Source organism: Crotalus tigris, unplaced genomic scaffold (genome assembly GCF_016545835.1).
Source record: "Crotalus tigris isolate CLP2741 ecotype Arizona unplaced genomic scaffold, ASM1654583v1 scf7180000020772.518028, whole genome shotgun sequence".
NCBI lineage: Eukaryota > Metazoa > Chordata > Lepidosauria > Squamata > Viperidae > Crotalus > Crotalus tigris.
The window spans coordinates 237,568-251,741 of record NW_024098172.1 but is presented as its reverse complement, the minus strand read 5'-3'; the positions used below and the strand labels follow the sequence as shown (position 1 = coordinate 251,741).

General features: G+C 43.7%; 1 protein-coding gene across 2 annotated transcripts in view; it reads right to left on the bottom strand.

The window, feature by feature from the left end:
* The window catches only part of PTPRA (protein tyrosine phosphatase receptor type A), a 114,384-nt gene that overhangs the window by 89,382 nt on the left and 10,828 nt on the right, over window positions 1-14,174 (bottom strand). The gene's annotated exons all lie outside the window — the stretch shown is intronic.

Sequence of the window (14,174 nt, the reverse complement as noted above, 5' to 3'; positions counted from 1 at the left end):
ACAACTTACGCCAGTGGCATTTTTTTTTTTTTTTTTTTTTTTTTTTGCTCACTTCTTAATTCTAAAGTATCAGAAAGGTCCACCTCCTACAGCCCATGTTTTTGGGGCCGGCAAATGTAAAAGCAGTGTGTGAATGCTTCATAGTTTTCGTGCTCTTGGGAGAAGGCCTCAAACTGATCATCCACCATATTGCTGGAATCCCTCTCTTCGTCTACCGGGCTTCCAAGGAGTGCAAAAGGCATTTAATTCTTAAACATAATTGTCACATCCTCCCAGCACTAGGACGCAGAGGAAAATGCAAGGGGTCCAATTAACATTAAGAGCCAACATCTATTTCAGAATTAGAACCAGAATAGAGCTGGAAGGGACCTTGGAGGTCTTCTAGTCCAGCCCCCTGATCAAGCAGGAGATTCTATACCAGTGATGGCGAACCTTTTAGAGACCAAGTGCCCAAACTGCAACCCAAAACCCACTTATGCATCGTCAGGTGCCGGGTGGGTGTGGCCCATTGGGTGGGCGTGGCTGCGGGGGTAACGGCAGACTGGGTGGGACTAAAAAGTTCAATCAATCAATTCCATCTTTGCAAGATCTTTTTTTTCCCCGCGAGAAGTTGAAATTGACTGATTGTTTGAACCTTTTTTTTTTTTTGCACATGGTGGCGGAGGCCTAAAGCGAAAAGGTTTTATAAAACCCAGCTGAAGGCCTAGGACTGGGGCGACGGCATGCGTGCCCACAGAGAGGGCTCCGAGTGCCGCCTCTGGCACCCATGCCATAGGTTCGCCATCACGGTTCTATACCATTTCAGACAAGTGATTGTCCAGTGTCTTCTTAAATTTAATTCTTAAATTAAATTTCCTCTTACACTGTGGAGAGAGTTCTGAATGAAATATCCGTTTTTCCCCAATAGGTTGTCCCCCTAAATGTTTTGAACCACAACTTTCATCCTAACTGGCGGTCAAACATGATGTATTTCAACATAGCTGGGGTTGTGGATTATACACAACGCCGTTAGAAAAAATTGTTCCTGTGTTGCCTAGTTGTTTTGGTATGAAATGCTCTATAGTGGCAAGGAAACCCAAGTTGTGGAAAGAAAAAAAAAACAGGTAGCAAGGAAACACACCACACACACATACACACACACACACACACACACACACACACACAGAGTGAGTGAATGAGTGAGTGGGAGGGAGGGAGGGAGGGAGGGAGGGAGGGAGAGAGAGAGAGAGAGAGAGAGAGAGAGAGAGAGAGAGAGAGAGAGAGAGAGAGAGAGATTACCACAAGCCAGCAACTGAAAGACATTATTTGCGGAGGAAGGAAAGCTTGCTGACTTGTGGATGAAATGTGTCACCCACGAAGGCACACATGTTGCATCAAGCCAGCCATTTTTCTTGTTCCCCACTCCCCATCTGCCTTCCCAGTCTGTTGAGTTGTGAGAAGCCATCGCTGAAATTTACGCAATGCGACTTGCGGTAGGCACGGCCCCTTGTCTGAATGCCACAATTCTGAACACAGAGTAGCGAGAGGGGTGTGTGTGTGTGTGTGTGAGAGAGAGAGAGAGACAGAGAGAGAGAGTTGTGAAAATATATGTCTAATGATAGTCCTTGACTTATTTCCACTGTTAAACAAGGCAGTTGCCACCTGTATGTCTTATAATTTAATGCAGTGTTTCTCAACCGTGCCAACTGGAAGGGGTGTGGACTTCAACTCCCAGAATTCCCCAGCAGACAATGAGTTCTAGTTCTGCCTTAGGCATGAAAGCCAGCTTGGTGACTTTGGACCAATCACCAGGAGACGGTGAGTTCTAGTCCTGCCTTAGTCATGAAAGCTGGCTAGGTGACTTTGACCAATCACCAGGAGACAATCAGTTCTAGTCCCGCCTTAGGCATGAAAGACATTTGGGAGACTTCGGGGCAGTTACACTCTCAGCCCAGCCTACCTCACAAGGTTGTTGTGGGGAAAATAGGAGGAGGAAGGAGTGTTTGATATTTTCGTCGCCTTTAGTTATTTGTAAAAATGATAAGAATGAACAAAGAAACAAACAAATAAATAGTAAACCAGGTTGTCATGTGACCAAACTGATTTTACAACCCTTTTTTTTTTGCAGTTGTCATTAAGCGAAACAATTCTTCACTGATTTGGCTGAAAACCAGAAGTAAATGCAGAAGGTTGTAAAATGCATTCATAAGACCGCGGGATGCTGTAAACCACCATAAATGTTGGTCTGTTGCCGAGTGCTTGACATGCAGTCACTTGAGCACGGGTGGACGGCTACTGGAACTTCGGAACCGAGTCAGATTTCCAATCGTCCCTCAGCGATTAGTCATAAATCCAGGATTACCTACATATAGAGCCCCAGATGATAAGATTCAAAAAATAATCAGGATTTCTGGCATTGATATGCTGCTTTATAATCGTATCTCTTTTCCACTCACAGAAATAGGACACGCTGTGGGGTCACTTTGAGGAAAATGAGGTTAGGTCAGCTAAGTTAAATTTGTACTGCAGGTATATTTTTAGATAATTTCTAGTCCTTTCCCGTTTGGGACCTTGGAGGATTTGGAACACAATGTCACTAAATAAGAGAATATTATTCAAATGTTATTGAAGTATCTTTCCAAGGTTCTGAGTTGAAAAAGGACATTATTCAGTTCTAATGTATTTGTCTTCCTTCCTTCCTCCTTAGCTCTCATTCTCTTCCTTCCTTCCTTCCTTCCTTCCTTCCTTCCTTCCTTCCTTCCTCAATACATCCATCTTTACCTCTCATTTCCTTCCTTCCTCTCTCCCTCCCTCACCTCTCATTTCCTTCCTTCCTTCCTTCCTTCCTTCCTTCCTTCCTTCCTCCATCTTTACCTCACATTTATTTCCTTCCTTCCTCCCTCCCTCCTTCCTATTCTTTTCCTTCCTTCCTCCCCTCTATCTTTACCTCATTTCCTCCCTCCCTCCCTTCCTCTTTACCCCTTCCTTCCTTCCTTCCTCGATACATCTATCTTTACCTCTCATTTCCTTCCTTCCTCTCTTCCTCCCTCACCTCTCATTTCCTTCCTTCCTTCCTTCCTTCCTTCCTCCATCTTTACCTCACATTTATTTCCTTCCTCCCTCCCTTCCTCCCTCCTATTCTTTTCCTTCCTTCCTCCCCTCTATCTTTACCTCATTTCCTCCCTCCCTCCCTTCCTCTTTACCCCTTCCTTCCTTCCTCGATACATCTATCTTTACCTCTCATTTCCTTCCTTCCTCTCTTCCTCCCTCACCTCTCATTTCCTTCCTTCCTTCCTTCCTTCCTTCCTTCCTCCATCTTTACCTCACATTTATTTCCTTCCTCCCTCCCTCCCTCCCTCCCTCCTATTCTTTTCCTTCCTTCCTCCCCTCTATCTTTACCTCATTTCTTCCTCCCTCCCTTCCTCTTTACCCCTTCCTTCCTTCCTTCCTTCCTTGATACATCCATCTTTACCTCTCATTTCCTTCCTTCCTCTCTCCCCTCTCATTTTCTTCTTTCCTTCTTCCATCTTTACCTCTCACTTATTTCCTTCCTTTCTTCCTCCCTCCTTCCTATTCTTTTCCTTCCTTCCTCCCCTCTATCTTTACCTCATTTCCTTCCTCCCCTCTTATCTTTACCTCATTTCCTTCCTCCCTCCCTTCCTCTTTACCCCTTCCTTCCTTCCTTCCTCGATACATCTATCTTTACCTCTCATTTCCTTCCTTCCTCTCTCCCTCCCCCACCTCTCATTTCCTTCCTTCCTTCCTTCCTTCCTCCATCTTTACCTCACATTTATTTCCTTCCTTCCTCCCTCCTTCCTATTCTTTTCCTTCCTTCCTCCCCTCTATCTTTACCTCATTTCCTTCCTCCCTCCCTTCCTCTTTACCCCTTCCTTCCTTCCTTGATACATCCATCTTTACCTCTCATTTTCTTCCTTCCTCTCTCCCTCCCTCACCTCTCATTTCCTTCCTTCATTCCTTCCTCCATCTTTACCTCTCATTTATTTCCTTCCTTCCTCCCTCCCTCCTTCCTATTCTCTTCCTTCCTTCCTCCCCTCTATCTTTATCTCATTTCCTTCCTCCCTCCCTCTTTACCCCTTCCTTCCTTCCCTCTCTCCCTCCATACATCCATCTTTACTTCTCATTTCCTTCCTTCCTTCCTTGCTTCCTTGTTTCCTTCCTTTTTCCCTCTCTATCCTCCATCTTTACCTCTCATTTCCTTCCTTCCTTCCTTCCTCCCTCTCTCCCTCCCATTCCTTTCTTCCTTCCCCTCTATCTTTACCTCTCATTTCCTCCCTCTGTCCCTGCTCTATCTCTTTTCCCTTCCCTTCCTTTCCATTCTATTTTGACCTTTCTTTCTTCCTTTCCTTCCTTCTCAGAAAAGCAAATTCCAAGGACAATTCAAATTTTAGCAAAAGTACAAATGTCTGAAAAGAAAGGGGGAACGGTGAGCTCCTGTCAATTCTCTTCCTTTTCTCTTCCTCTTCATTTCCCCTCAGCTCTCGCCTCCAAATTTAACAGTTCATTCTGCCTTCCAATCTGTTCTTCTTACAGCTTCGTGCCGTTCCCCCAAAACTCTCTAGCGCTTTCTAAATCCGATGGAGAGCCTCATTCCGTTATTTTATCGATTGGAATTCTTGGAAAATCCTTAGGATGTTTTTTTATTCAGCCCCTGGGAAAGGAGGACAAAACTATCAATGTTAAAAATAGAAATGATCAAAGACAGGATAAACAGTCCCCCCAAAAAAGGCCCAGTTATGTCAAAGAGAGAGAGAGAGAGAGAGAGAGAGAGAGAAAGAGAAAATAGCCTCTGGATTTCAATTTCCAGAATAATCTCACACAACATCGTCAAGATAACATAATTCACAATTTCATTTATCATCCTGAAATGATTTTTTCCTAGCTGTTCTGAGTCCCTGCTAAAAGTATTCTTATTTTTTCGCTACTGTAGTCCAAGAAAGACACCGAAGGCTGTTCTTTTGCAAAAATAAATAAATAGCGTTTGTGATGTCGTGAGAAGGCAAGATCTTCTCCCAAACCACAGAGACCACCAGAAGCAGCAGTTATAATTTTCTACTTAGAAACCAGGTGCCTATGGCTAAATTATGGTTAAAGAATGAAACAGCAAGTTTCAAATCTTCCTTGCTTTGGAGATAACCATAAACTTAGCCCGTAATGGCTAAGGACATCACAAAACAGAACCAACACACACACACAAAACACAGTATCCCCCAAGAACCAAACGTGGTTAACCTCAAGTTTTAAGTCCACAATCAGCTACAATACATACAATACAATACAATACAATACAAAATCGTGGAGATTTTATTTCCTGGGTCCCCAAACAAACCAAGTTTTCACACCTGTCAGAAAACAGGATGCGGTACCTACTTCGAAAAAAATGCAAATTTACCAGTTTTTCGTGGGTGCAGGACTAGGCCTACCCCCCCTGTAATTCAACTTATAATGGGTGTGCCTGTGTCTGTGTGTGTGTGTTGTGTATTCTCTGGGCTTCGTTTCCGCAGCACCCCAAAATGAACACTGCTTTGGGTGCTGCGGAAACGAAGCCCAGAGAATACACAACACACACACACATAGACACACAAGAATTTCTGCCGGTAAGCAAGGCAGTTGTTCAATTTTGTGACTTTTTTTTTTGCTGTGGTCGTTAAGCGAATCATTGCAGTTGCTAAATGAATCGCACGGTTGTTACGCAAATCCGGCCTCTTCCATTTTCTGAGGTGATTGCCAAGTTCCTGAGGTGATTCCGCCGCTGTTAATATCGGCTGCCTTATTCTTGCCTTTCAGTCACCATTTTTCACCTTCTGAATTCCTTTATTTTCTTTTTTATACCACTGTTTTGGTTTTTCTTCCACGCTGCCCACCATCCTGGTTTCCGTGAGGTGCGCAGTCACGTAAACACGATGAATAAATAATTAAAAGCTGAAAAGGAGCACAGGTGGTCCTCGGCTTAACGACCACAATGTCCGTTGTTAAGCGAAACGTTTGCTTAAGTGAACTTTGCCTCGTTTTACGACCTTTCTTGCCACAGTTGTTAAGGGAATCACTTAACAGGTGTCACAATGGCTAAGCAAATCGGGCTTCTCCCATTGACTTGGTCGCAAAAGGAGGATCACGTGACCCCAGGGACACTGCGACCGTCATAAATGCGAGTCAGTTATGAAGCGACCGTGGGGACGCTGCGACGGTTCGTACGTGTGAAAAACAGCCGTTAAGTCCCTTTTTTCCAGGGATGCTGCAACTTTGAACGGTCACTAAATGAACTGTTGTAAGCCAAGGAACACCTGTAATTATGAATCAGCTGCAAAAGGGCTAAGATGGGAACACTGCATCAAACAATTCTAAAAAAAAATACAATTGCTTTAGCAATTCCAGAAATGGATGCCATTTATCACAAGATCAGTATCTCCAAGTTGTGCTGGCCACTAAAGAGGAACAGAGCTTTCTTAATCAACTGGAGAAAAACTAAATACTAACACAACTGAAGGATGAACACTGACACAACTGAAGGACCAGTGTGCAGGCACTCAGGGGCTCCTCCGTTTCAGAGGCCACGGGTGCAAACTCAGGGTGGAATGGGCAAAGCGTGAAGCCCATAGTAGGCTTTTTCAAAAAAAATTTAAAAGCAAGCAACACAATATAGTTAGTTCTCGTTCTACGACCACAGTTGAGCCCAAAATCTCCGTTGCTAAGCAAGGCAGTTGTTAGGTGAGTTTTGCCCCATTTTACGACCGTTTCACACTTATGATCAGCATCCCCAGAGTCACAAGATCAAAATTCAGAAGCATGTATTTATCCCCATCCCCATCCCCATGGGATCGAAATTCAAACCCTTGGCAACTGACTCATATTTATGACGGTCACAGTGTTCTGGGGTGGCAACTGACTCGGATTTATGACGGTCGCAGTGTTCCGGGGTGGCAGCTGACTCATATTTATGATGGTCACAGTGCCCTGGGGTGGCAACTGACTCTATTTATGACGGTCGCAGTGTCCCGGGGTGGCAACTGACTCGTATTTATGACGGTCGCAGTGTCCAGGGGTCACGTGATCCCCTTTTGCGAAGTTGTGATAAGCAAAGTCAATGGGGGGAAGCCGGTTTCGCTTAACAACCGTGTTGCTAATTTAACAAGTGCAGTGATTGTCTTAACAACAGGAGCAAGAAAGATTGTAAAATGGAGCAAAACTCACAACCAATGTCTCACTTAGCAACAGAAATTTGGGGTTCAATTGTGCTCGTAAGTTGAGGAATACCCTGTACACCCATTTCAGAATCTCGTCTCGTTTGTTAGTTACCTGCAACAAACAAGGACACACCTCCCACACAGGCGGCGGCTGATGATGTTGGCAGAATGTCAGTTTTCCAGAGAAAGCAAAGACGCGGTGGGGGGGAAACCCCACACCTCCCCATGAATAATAATAATAATAACAACAACAACTGACTACAAGCAGCAGCATGACAAACTAGCAACAACGGTGCATTGGAAGATCTGCAAGAAATATCATTTGTAAGCAAGAACTGGTGGGATCATAAAATAGAGAAAGTCATACAAAATGATAAAGTTAAACTGCTCTGGGACTTCAGAATTCAAACAGACAAGCACCTGTAACATAACACCCCAGACTTAACAATTGTCGATAAGAAAGACAAAAAAGTCTGGATAGTAGACGTGGCAGTGCCTGGAGACGGCAGAATAGACGAGAAAGAACTGGAGAAGAGAACAAAATACAAAGACCTACAAATAGAAATAGAAAGACTGTGGCAAAAGCAAGCAAGGGTAGTACCAATAGGCTCCTTGGGTGCAATCCCAAACAACTGGAGCACGACTTGAACACCATTGGCATTGACAAATTCGCTATTAGTCAATTGCAAAAGGCGGCCTTACTAGGAACTGCTACCATCCTGCGACGATATCTGTAATACCATCAAACATCCACATCTGCCTATCCCAGGTCCTGGGTAAGGACTCGATAGGTAGACAGAATGCCAAATCCAGTCTGAACAACTGGCTGACTGTGCGATGATCAATAATTAATAATATAATAATAATAATAATAATGATGATGATGATGATGATGATGAAGTTGGAAGGGATCTTGGAGGTCATCTAGTCCAACCCCCTGCTCAGGCAGGAACCCTCACCATTTCGGACAAATGGCCTGTCCAATCTCTTCTTAAAAACTTCCAGTGTTGGAGCATTCATCACTTCTGGAGGCAGGTGGTTCCACTGGTTAATTGTTCTCACTGTCAGGAAATTCCTCCTTAGTTCCAGGTTGCTTCTCTCCTTGATCAATTTCTATCCATTGCTTCTTGTCCTCCCTTAACGTTTCTTTGGAAAATAGCTTGACTCCCTTTTCTTTGGGGCAGCCCCTAAGATACTGGAACACTGCTATCCTGTCCCCCCTCGTCCTTCTCTTCGCTAAACTAGACATCCCCAATTCCAGCAGCCATTCCTTGAATGATCCCCACAGGTAAATCAGGAAGGATCCCCCACTTTCTAGTGAAAAATTGATTAGGTACCTGTTGGTATTTTTGGACCGGATTCCCCCTCCGCAAACCTGTTTTCATTCAGCCAAAAGATGCCAGCTTCCACCACTTCTATCCTGTTTTGTCGCCAGGATAATTTGCAAGCCAGGAAGTTGCAATTAAGAAGAAGAAAATGCATGTTTACTTGCAAGGAGCCAGCTCAATGGGATGCTTGCTTGTTAAGGGGCACACCGCTGATTGTTAGCCTCGGGGTCAAATCCGGCACCAGAGAACAGATCACAGTTGGAATCCACCCTTTGCACGGCTGAAACAAACGCTAATTACACAGCTCAACGAGGTGCAAAGAGAGGGGTGGGATGGAAACTGGCTTCCTGTAAAAAAAAATCCTATTTTTATACTCCAAAGTTTCTTGAACCCAAGGAGACCAGCCGAACAGACACACTAAAACACGGCTGTACATGTCCCAAACGAAAAGCAGATTAAAAGGGCAGCAAAACGCCATAGATAATAAAACTATAGATAGTCCTTGATTTACCTCAGTTCGCTTAGTGACCGTTTGAAGGCACAACAGCACTGGAAAAAGGGACTTCTGACCGTTTTTCACACTTATGACCGTCGCAGCCTCCCCCGCGGTCACGTGATCAAAATCCAGACACCTTAGCCGCGGGTTCATATTTATGACATTTAAGGGGTCACGTGATCCCCTTTTGTGACCTTCTGACAAGCAAAGCCAATGGGGAAGCCAGATTCGCTTAACGACCGTGCTACTCATTTAACAACGGCCGCGATTCACTTGACAGATGGGGCAAGAACTAAACATCTGCAGTGATTCGTTTAACAACTGGGGCAAGGAAGGCCGTAAAACAGGGCAAAGCCCACTTTGCAAATGCCTCACTTAGCAACAGACATTTTGGGCTCTGTTTGGACTGGAAGGTGAATTTTGCCCAACAGCTGGGAAAAGACGTGGTTTCTCCGGTCTCTACCAGCTGTTCTGAATTTTCAGAAGAGCCCTCCATCCGCCTGTGAAATACGGCAGCTAGTGGTTCGTTTTGAACAACAGTCCTGTTGAAAGTGTGAGGGGAATTGTAGCTTACTTTAAAAGCTGCTTATTCTGGATAATTATACGGCATCGGAAAGCCTCTTCCTGCTTGGAAAAATTATTCATTTTTCCGCACACCTTCAGCGTCGGCCCAAGACAAACGACTAGAATGAAGAAATCAGGAACGGAGCGATTGCCATCTTCCCTAACCACGATTCTATCCTGGGTTAAAGGAAATTAAAAATATTTTTTTTCCCTTTGGTAGAAAAATGAAGGAGGGTGGAGGGCTCTTTTTTTTAGCACCCCGGCAAAAGATTTCTTAAAACGTTTGGCCACTTTTCATAAATAAGAAAAAGAAAGAAAGAAAGAAAGAAAGGAAAGAAGGAAGGAAGGAAGGAAGGAAGGAAGGAAGGAAGGAAGGAAGGAAGGAAGGAAGGAAGGAAAAAAGAAGGGAGGGAGAAAGAAAGGGAAGAAAGGAAGAAAGAAGAAAGAAGAAAGAAAGAAAGAAAGAAAGAAAGAAAGAAAGAAAGAAAGAAAGAAAGAAAGAAGGAGGGGGAGGGAGAGGGAGGGAGAAAGAAAAAAGAAGGAAGGAAGAAAGGAAAGAAAGAAAAAGAAAGAAAGAAAGGGGGAGGGGGAGGGAGGGAGAAAGAAAGAAAGATAAGGAAGGAAGAAAGGAAAGAAGAAAGGAAAGAAAGAAAGAAAGAAAGAAAGAAAGAAAGAAAGAAAGAAAGAAAGAAAGAAAGAAGAAAAGTCTCAATATGGTTGAACTGCAACTGCCAAACATTCTTTTAATTTTGTACTTAAGATATTCAAGGTAAGTCCTCGACTTACAACAGCTGAGCCCAAAATTTATGTTGCTAAGTGAGACGTTTGTCAAGGGGGGTTTGCCCTGTTTTACGGCCGTCCTTGCCCCAGTTGTTAAACGAATCACTGCAGATGTTTAGTTCAGTCACACGGATGTTAAGCGAATCGGGCTCCCCGTCGACTTTTTGGTGATCAGAAGGTCGCAGAAACGGATCACGTGACCCCGGGATACTATGCAACACGTGACCCTGGGGAATGCTCCAACAGTCGTAAGCGTGAAAAACGGCTGTAAGTCCCTTTTTTTTTCCAGGGCCGTTGTAACTTCACAACGTCACTAAACGAAAAGCTTGTAAGTCGAGGACTGCTGCAAAAGAAATCGGAGCATTGGAAGGCTTAGTTCGGCCCTCTGGATTCCGTGCATGAGTCGAAATTGCAGCGTCGTCGTTCGATGGCTGTCCACACTCCACCCCTTTGTGAGTTTGTGAGTCTGTTTGGCCTCACTCAGCAAAAAAACAAAACAAAAACAAAAAAGGACACCACCGCCCTGGGTTGCCCTATCAAAAACCTCTTCCTGTTAGCTTCTGCTTAATATTTAGCTGACCCGTTTCCCTTCCTCGGATGTGATCTTCTCCTAAGATTGTATAAAGTCTCTATCCTTATTTCCCCAACTTCTTCTGACGCCTAATTAAACTCATTCTCTCATAAAATTGGTTTCGTTCGTCCCCAGTTTGATCATTCTCCAAACATCCCGGTTTCCTGAAACACCCTTTTAAAATACAAATTAAAATAATGTAATTCCCAGAACTGGATACCCCCGAGCAATCTGTGGTTGAAAGCCAGGGCAGAATAAAGTTGCAAAGATAAAAAAGATGTTGAACTCTAGAAAGAGTACAGAGAAAGCCACAAGATGATTAGAAGATCTGTAGCTAAAAATCGTGTAGGATACAAGGAACGGTTGATGGAATTGGGGAATGTCCAGTTTAATGAAGAGAAGGATTGGGGGGGGGACATGATACAATCTTCCAGTATCTCAGGGACTGCCCCAAAGAAGAGGGTAGTCAAGCTATTCTCCAAGCGGCCTGACGGCTGGACAAGAACTATGATGGAAACTGCATCGAGAGCAGCAACCTAGACACTAAGGAGAAACTTCCTGACTGTTAGAACAATTAACAGTGAACAACCTGCCTCGCAGAAGTTCTTAATGCTCCAACCCATGGAGATTTTTAAGAGGAGATTGGACCGCAAGCCATTTGTCTGAAGTGGTATAGGGTTTCCTGGCCTGATCAGTGGGGTTGAACTACGATATAAGACCTCCAAGGTCCCTTCCAACTTTATCATCGTTGTTGTTGTTGTTGTTATTATTATAAAAAAAAGCATTTATTTGCTGGGGAGTCTGGAGAACAATTGTTTTATTGATACGGACTCCAATGGAGAAGGAAGGGAAGGAAGGAAGAAGGAACGGAAAAGGAATGTACGGACGGAAAGAAGGAGGAAGGAAGGAAGGAGGAGAGAGAGAGAGAGAAGAACGAAAGAAACAAGAAAGAAAGAAAGAAAGAAAGAAAGAAAGAAGAAATAACAAGGAAAGAAGGAGGGAGGGATCTGGAAGAATGGTGCAAAGGAGGAAGAAAGGGAAAAGAAGAGAAAGAAAGAAAGAAAACAAAGAAAGAAATGAGGAGGGAGGAGAAAGAATGCACAGAAAGAAAAGGGAGGGAGGGAGAAGGAAGGAAAGGAAAAAGTAAAGAGAGACGAAAGAAGGAAAGGGAGGGAGGGAGAAGGTAAGGAAAGAAAGGAAAAGGGAGGGAGGGAGAGAGGGAGGCAGGAGAAGGAAGGAAAAAATGAGGAAAGAAAGAAATAATAAGAAGAGTAAGGGAGGGAGGGAGAAGGAGAGAGATAGGAAGGAAAGAAAAAGAAATAGAAAGCACGATAAAATAGAAAAAAGAAAGACACAATAAAAAAGGATGAAGGGAGGGAGGGAGAAGGAAGGAAAGAAGAAAGGGAGGGAAAGGAGAGAGGGAGGAAAGAAGGAAGGAAAAAAAGGAAAGAGAAAGAAAGAACGAAAAAAGAAAGAAAGAAAGAAATAAATAAAGAAAGAAGAGACAGAAAGAAAGATAGAAAGATTCCAAGCAGCTTAATTTTTGCTAACAGGCAGAGACCCCCCTTTTGGGGGGGGGTGAACAGAGCTCGCTGCAGCTTGTATAAACTTCCATGTTTTTCGCTCTTTTCTGAAATTCACATTCAACCGTCCCCCCCCCCCCCCGGGCCTCACACACCCGCCTTCCCCAAGAGGAATTTCCTGCAGAATCTAAGCTTAGAGTTATAAACAAAGTTAGGGCAAATTGGACTAATTGAAGCCATATAAGTAACAGTCACTGTAAGCATACTATAAGCAAGCAAACAAATCCACTGCTGGCGTTCTATTTGTTTTAACTGTAGCCTATATTTTGAATGGTTAGCCGTCGGATTGTCAACTTGAAATGTGCGGCTACAGAACCTGGATTAATTAAAGAAATAGGAGAAACAGCTAAAATGGCAAACTTCATCATGACACAGATACTTGGATGCAATCTCAGAGGCTGCCCCCCTCTTTTTTTTTCTGCTCAACTTCGATGAACAAGTCAAATAATGTTATCCTTCAAATGTTGTTTCCTAAATTGTAATCATATTGATATAAGGCTTCCCCTCCTCCCTCTTTATTACTGGCCGTCAAAGTTATCCAAGATTAAAACGTCAATAATCTTCAATTAATTTGCAAAGCCAGCAACACTGTATTGAAACCCTAATCGACATATAACACGTGATTTTTTCAAAGAGTTTCAAAGTGTGCTTTTCCATCCACAGTGACATCTCATTATTACCACATTTAAAATATACCCTCTATAAATATGGCCTGGAATCACAATTATGCTTCCCCTTTTCCGTTATATATTCAAGATGGACAGTGAATATATTATATATGTTACTATATTGAGGTGTAGGTCAGGGGTAGGCAACTTGGCTCTTTTATGATTCGTGACTTCAACTCCGCAGAAATTCTGAGGCAAGCCATGTCTGAGGGGAAATGAGAGGTTTCCAAGCGGAAGCCATGCTGGCCTGAGGAATTCATGGGAGTTGAAGTCCACGCATTCATGAAGGGGCCAAGTTTTTCCTCATGCTGGGCTCAGGGATTCTGGAAGCTGAATCCATGAGACAAAAGCGGCCTTAGGCCTAGGCCAGAGTAGGCAACCTTGGCTCTTTTAATGAACTGTGGACGCACCCAGAATTCCTAGTCAGCCAACGCTGGATGGGAAAGGTAGGGTTCCAAGCTGAGCCATGCTGGCTCAGGAATTCTGGGAATTGAATCCACCAGTCCATAAGAAAGGCCGAAGGTTGCCTACCCCTGGTGAGGGCTATACAGATGTTGTATTAGCATGCTAATATGTATATTATGCATTAGAAGCCTGTTAGAAGTTTATTTTTTTGCTGAAGAAGAAAACCACAAAGTCTTAATTATCAAGATGTCCAAACTTTTGTGCCCATAATATTCATAGCTTTCTTCATCTGACTCGCGTAAGTGGCTGCAGGCAAGCTGCAGCAAACTGTTCAGCCTTTTACACAACATGCTGTTTGTTTACCTGTGGCACATAGACCTGTGTTCATCTTCTGCTTACAGTCTTTAGCAGGGCCTTCAAACTTGGCCCTTTTTTGACTTGTGGACTTAACTCCAATTCTCAGCCAGCTTCCCTGGCTTAATCAGGGGTCTTCAAACTTGGCCCTTTTAGACTTGTTGGACTTCAGCTCCCAGAATTCCTCAGCCAGCGTGCCTGGCTGAGGAATTCTGGGAGTTTAAGTCCACAAGTTATAAAAGGG